The sequence below is a fragment of the Lampetra planeri genome, chromosome 6, assembly GCF_965212315.1.
Source record: "Lampetra planeri chromosome 6, kcLamPlan1.2.h2, whole genome shotgun sequence".
In the NCBI taxonomy this organism is placed as follows: domain Eukaryota; kingdom Metazoa; phylum Chordata; class Hyperoartia; order Petromyzontiformes; family Petromyzontidae; genus Lampetra; species Lampetra planeri.
Window position 1 is genome coordinate 8,375,550 of NC_136112.1, and position 7,264 is coordinate 8,382,813.

Genomic DNA, 7,264 nt, shown 5'->3' on the forward strand with positions numbered 1-7,264 from the left:
TCTCGCCCAATTCCTGTTTCTCCTTTGACTGTGTTTGCGGCAGATGACTCACCCGCTAACTTTCCTGGTTGAAAGTATCGGTTGGGAAATAAAAAACACTGGCCAGCCCGCCACTGTTGTGCATGCCAAAGTGAAAGGGACAGCATATTCTTAGGTTTTTTCGGTAAAGTCACGTAGGTAAAACATTAAAATTAATAAAAGTAAAATAAAATAAAAATCACGACGTTTCGGAGGCAACACAAGCTTCCGTCTTCAGGTGGAACCGTCATAGCCACGACAGCTGTATCAAGTAAATGAGAGATTGCAGGAGCTACCACTCCGTTTATATAATGGTTTCATTTACTTGATACAGCTGTCGTGGCTGTGACGGTTCCACCTGAAGACGGAAGCTTGTGTTGCCTCCGAAACGTCGTGATTTTTATTTTATTTTACTTTTATTAATTTTAATGTTTTACCTACGTGACTTTACCGAAAAAACCTAAGAATATGAATCCTTGCAGTCACGAAAGCTTCAAATCTAGAATGAAGGGACAGCGTTTGTGTAAACGTCCAGAAGTCTTGCAGTTGCCTGCTGGCAGAAGAGCGTGGAATCGAGGGAAGCTTTAGCCGGTCGCACACACCAAGACCAATGGACGTGTCAAGAAGCCAAGACGTCTGATGAAAAAAAAAATCGCTGAAATAAGCATCGAGGCAGTGCTCATCTCCTGTTCAACATCCCAGAGCCAGTGGTTGATACTCGACATTCCGCATTCCCGTGGTGGGGTTTAGTTCTACCATCGGACAACCACTGTTGGCTTCTTCACAAAGTTGGGGGGGGGGGATTATGGGTTGGGTCGACCAGGACACGAACTTGCAATATTTCAATTGTGAGTCGCCCTCTCTGCAGGCGAGTCACCCGACCGGTTTGCGCGTTGCGTTCAGTGATGTCGGAGGACTTGTGATGGCTTACGGCTCAAATGGCACTTGTTGTGAACAAATTTGTGCCAATGGGAGGGCACAGTTTAGAGGTGGAATTCCAAACACAATGGACCTTTCGCATACTAATCCTCGTGTACGCAGTAAAACGTATTGTCAAGCGATCCATTCAGATGCCGGGTTTTGTAAGCTACGTGTCGGAGGAGGCCATTGTGTGGCGGTGTTAAGGGGAAGTGGTATTGTAGTGATTAGCCCAGTGCGCTACGAACCCAGTGACCCGAGTTCGATTCGAGCTCAAGAACCAATAACAGTGACGAATATCTGAACCGGTCTTAGGCCTGCCCTTAAGTGAGCACTTGGTGCAGTGGGTAAACATCTACACTGGGGAGACAAAGGCGGCCGGGCGTGGTGCTGGACACCCACCCCCTCGTGAGCCATGTCAGCCTTTACGATGTACTCGATAACAACATTTGGACCAAGAGCATTACAGGCAAATTACTCAACTGGAATTAGATAACAATAATCGCCGGACTGATGCCGTATATCACTCTTGCAAATGAGACTCATCCTGACTCATCCTGGTCTCATGAGACTCATGAGACCTGGTTAAACAAAATAAACGTACTTAACGTGATCTTTAAACTTTATCCACACAATCTTAATTTAGGAGCTTTCGTGACTGCAGGAACTATTCTTTGGTTCTTTTCGGTTAAGTCACGTCTAAAAATAAAATAATAAATTAAAATAACATATTACGACGTTTCGATTGCAACACAAGCAATCATCATCAGGTATAAAAGAAATAGCAACAAAAAATCTAACAAGAAAACTATAGACAGACATACAAGCAGACAGACATCACAACGGCACACAGAGAGAGGACACACATCGGCACAAAGAGAGGGGTTGTCTCTATGACGGTCCCTTAAATATAGAGAGGGGGGGCGAGAACGGAGAGAGGGAGGGGGCAGAGAGAATTAGCATATCAATGAGTGTACGCCAACGTACTGCTGCTGCTGCAAGTAAGATGACAATGTGGAACGCGCACGCAAAATTGAAAACTATGAGACAGGCACACGAAAATTAAATAACCCAGCAAAATATCGAAATGTGATGTAATACAACACAGAGAGTCGGTTAACACACAATTAACGCATAGCCTGGTTGATTACGTGTTTCAAAATTTGCTAAGTTAGAATTTTAAGTGTGAAAATTCCAAAGAGAGGACACAGGCAGAGAGAACAAATAGCCAGAAAGAAAAAGGATAAGCTTAAAACTTCCCCGTAGAAGTGGTTCAATCTACGGGGAAGTTTTAAGCTTATCCTTTTTCTTTCTGGCTATTTGTTCTCTCTGCCTGTGTCCTCTCTTTGGAATTTTCACACTTAAAATTCTAACTTAGCAAATTTTGAAACACGTAATCAACCAGGCTATGCGTTAATTGTGTGTTAACCGACTCTCTGTGTTGTATTACATCACATTTCGATATTTTGCTGGGTTATTTAATTTTCGTGTGCCTGTCTCATAGTTTTCAATTTTGCGTGCGCGTTCCACATTGTCATCTTACTTGCAGCAGCAGCAGTACGTTGGCGTACACTCATTGATATGCTAATTCTCTCTGCCCCCTCCCTCTCTCCGTTCTCGCCCCCCCTCTCTATATTTAAGGGACCGTCATAGAGACAACCCCTCTCTTTGTGCCGATGTGTGTCCTCTCTCTGTGTGCCGTTGTGATGTCTGTCTGCTTGTATGTCTGTCTATAGTTTTCTTGTTAGATTTTTTGTTGCTATTTCTTTTATACCTAATGATGATTGCTTGTGTTGCAATCGAAACGTCGTAATATGTTATTTTAATTTATTATTTTATTTTTAGACGTGACTTAACCGAAAAGAACCAAAGAATAACTTTATCCACACGTGAATTCAAGGCCCCAATCGTCCAGACAAATAGAATGTTTCGTATAAAGGCTTTATTGTGAGTAAATAACAATGTTATAAAAATAGACAAAAAATATTTCATCGTAAATGTTCTGTAGATTATACGTTAAAACAGAAATGCGTTCAATCAGTTTGTATCTGCACAACCATTCATTGACGCTGTCCTACACACCAGCATTTTTTCAGTTTTCATGCAGTAACAGGTATGCAAGATGAACAAAGCGCGACTTTTTCGTATACAGTACACGACTGTGATCCTTAATATTCTTCAACTGGTCAAGTTTGAAACAATATAAATAATATTCTTAAAATCACAGATGATCACATTTGAAAATCATGCCCTTTAGAATCTTTAGGTCACCATCACGCAGGGACACGCGTTCCGTTGAACCCCCGGCAAACAGAACCCACTGCCGTTTGTATCCCCTGCTCCTGCGAGCCTTTATCGGTTGCTATTAGTGAACGAAAGACCACGGTTTAAGCAGTCTCGTTTCCCAAAGCACCTACGGGGGGGGGGAGGGACACGCTGCTGTCGAGATCTGGAAATTCAGGACTGCTTGCACGCACCGACGTGGAGGAGCGTCGGACACGTTTCACTTTGATTTGTCTCGTGCGTAAATGCCCCATAAAACCCTGGCTGTAAATAAATGACTGCCACCATTTTATTTTGAAGTGTGGAGGCTGCCCTGGTGTGGTGGTTATAGTAGACTGGGCTTGAAATAAGCAAGTTTCTTAAATCTCCCCTCCCACCGCATCAGTCCGCCCCCCAACAGTATCAATGGGTTTATCAGGGTCAACACTGCCAGCAGCGGTGTGAGCAAGTATGTGCAAGGGCTGCAGCTTTACTGTTACTGTTTTATGGTAGAAACGGTCTCTTGTGAGGCCCTGCCATTAAGTGGGTTTTCAATTGATGCCAAGTCGCCTGAGCTTCCACCCACACATGGTGCGTGAACCGTAATACCCGTGCGGCTGGGTATATTCACTGAGTGATGTCCTGGGGAGGGAAAAAAACCCAAGAAAATCATTCCAATGACATCAGTCACTCAGTCACAATCGTCTTCATGTAACAGATGGCAGGTTCTGCCACCTGTATCATATCGCCTACAGATACAAGATGCCTCCCACTTGATCCTGAAATGAACACGTTAATAAGCTACATAAATGCATTTTAATTCACAAAACGTTTTGTAAACTACATTCGACGCACATTTCATATCGTCCGACAAGCAACAATTGCGTGGAATAAACTCGCACGTGAACAGTCTTCGATTGACGTAGTCAGAATCGTGAATAACATTCGTCCTGAATTAGCCACAGGCAAGCCACGTTTATTCAAAGTGCCGCATGAGGTTTGGGCGTAAATGTTAAGAGGATTAAGGCATAAAACCACCGTAGGTGAGGCATAAATACACCTTACTGTATTGTGTCACAATGCACCCTGCGCCTTCTGTATAAACAATCGACTTTTGTCAATGTCACCTGCCAAGCAATCCCACACTTAAGTTTGGGGCACATGCCGTGGGTCAAGATTGAGGTGTCATCACGGGGAGGTCTCCGAAATATTGTTGATCTGAAACAGGAGGGCCCCCCACGCTGATGTTTTTTTAACGGCTGAATGTAAGTATTGTGTTTGTTCGGGTATTCATAGCAAGTTTTACAAAACAATGGCATCCTCCAACGCAGTGCTTCTCAACCTTTTACATTCCCCGAGGCACGCACCGTCAACCTCGCTCGGTCTTTGTTGGCACACAACTAACCGAGATTTTTTTAAAAAAACTTGTTTTCTAGATTGACAGCTCATTGCTCGAGATTGAACACTAATTTGTTTAGAACTACTTTTTGTGTTTCGATTTAAAGCGTTCGTGACTGCAGGGATTCATATTCTTGGTTCTTTCGGTAAAGTCACGTAGAAAGGAAATAATAAAATAATAATAAAAAGATAAAACATAATTGCTTGCGTTGCAGTCGGAAACGTCGTGAGAATTGTATTGTTTTATAATTTTATTATTTTATTTCCCTTCTACGTGACTTTACCGAAAGAACCAAGAATATACTTTTTGTGTGTTTAGTTTGTTGTCCTTCCCCCCCCCCCCGCAAACTCAGATTATCACGGTGGGCTACGTACGGTGCAAAAGAAGTTACACGTAAAAAAAAACACTGATCGAAAGATCCCAACTGCGCACGCGCGACCAAGGGGGGGGGGGGGGTTAGAGGGCCGGGGGTGGGGGCCGACGGCTGCCCGCTGCCGTGCTGCACCGCGACGAATGGAGAGGGGAGGGTTGGCCACTGTACCACAAAGAGGTGATTTCGTCTTTTCCTAGCTCGGGTACGGCAAGGTTCTTTTTAAATCCTTTATATTAAGTTCACTTGCTTGCTTGCTTGCGCGCTTACGACCGTGCAAATCTTTCGGTCGTTTTTTTAACCCACTTCCCGTGATCCAATCGAGCTTGACATTTTGCACACAGACTCGTTGTGCGTGACAATTTATTTTCGTGAATTTTTTTCCCCAAATTTTTACACTTTTTAGGAAAATGTTTTTTTTATATTTAATTACCAATTGCTTAATGGTGGCAGGCAATCATCTGACCCATAGGTGGCAGCCATCTCAAGCCAGAGGACGAGAGGACTCTAGCCGCCACGCATATAAAGGATTTATAGTGAAAAACTTTGTTTTTACGGGTTCATTTTTCTTTCCTTGCTGTCGAATTCGAACACACCACAGCACACCCGCGAAGGTGCTACAGAGAGAGCGCACTGGTCTGATGTTAAAAACCTTCAAAAGATAAAGGTGCTGAATATATGCGACTATACGAGCGTATGCTATTCGTCTCAAATTTTATACGCATCCTTTAATATACGTGTTTTAAAATATATACTCATGTACAAAGATAATTTTATAAAGCTTGGCAGCAAAGGCAAATAACACTTTTGTCTAAATACAATCACATCCTCAGACAATTTCCATTCCGTAGCAGTATTCTGCACGTTTGCAATATTTGTACAAAGGATAGCCATGTATTTGATGTGCTTCTGTCATAGGCAGCAGTTAATAGGAGGTATTTGGTTTTAGTTCATGCATATGATGCAAAGAGAGTGCGGTGTGGGACTGAAGTTCAAAAGTGTGATCACTCTGGTGGCCGGACATCTCAGGGATCGGAGCGTTGGCACCGCTGACACCTTTGGTTTGAATTCAGTTTGCAGCTGTCCGTGATTACATTTGATTCTCAAACATAGTGAGATGATGATGTCAGCCTGGTTATAAAGGACTGCACACAGAACAACAACAACAAAAATCAATAGAAATACATTTCATTCTTCTGCTCTATTTGGCAGAAATTCTGGGTTCTGAGAATTGAAAATAATTTTGACCGCCTAAATGGGTGCGTGGGAAAGTTTGGCGCCCCATACTTCGGTCGATAACGTTTACTTGAAGGGATCTTAGAAGTAGTTCTTTCATATCTCCTTCCACAGGGCCGTTCTCTCACGAGGGGGCAAAGCACTGTTGTTCTCTGCGAGTTCTGACAAGGACACCCTGAACTCATGACATTACACCAATAGCACAATTGGAGTAAAAGTTACGGATATTCGCTAAACAAATATGGGCCCCCACATGCCTCATTTAGCATCTCCACCGTTCTCAAATATTTGAATACATAAAATTGCAAATTTACACCCTCTCATGTGTTTAATGATATCTCGCTTCTTTACAAATGTAATTGTGGGCTCTTTTCCTTCAGTAAAAAAAAAGTTTTGGAAGTTTGTGGTGGAGGGGTAAAATAAGAGGCCGGGGAGCAAGGGGCGAGTGATTTCCTGCACAGTTGATGGGCCACTTCCTCACGCCACAAGTTTTGTTATTGTATCTACACATGGACTGTTCCTGTGCCGCGTTGCGTGCCAGATACAATCGAGAGCAACGCTGCATCGGATGAACAATGTGCGCTGGAATGGAAAAATCAAAAGCAACAGCGCAAACATCGGAGGGTCCTACATGGCACGGAGGGAGAGCCACTGCGATACGGCAACCGTAAATGGGAAGGTGTGATGTTACGACATCACGATACGATATCAGTTTTCCCCGGTACGACGACTACTCCCGCGACATCACTTTCCCGCAACGTAAATGTTTTTTCGTTTGATGTACGCGTTGGCAACAACTAAAAAATAAGAATGACAACGGAGTCATCGTGAGGAGAAAGAAAACCCGAGTTGGCCTCATTTCTTCGAGGGGAACGTTTTGACGAAGAAAGCCGTCATAGAAGGAAGCACGGAAGCGAGAGGAAGGCCGGGGATTGGCATGTTGGGGAAGTTGAAGGAAGGGTCACTTGTGCAAGTCAAGCGGAGGGCAGAGAACAGAGAAGGATGCAGCGGATGGTAGCCAAGGACATGCTGTTAAGGCAGAGCGCCAAAATATAATTACT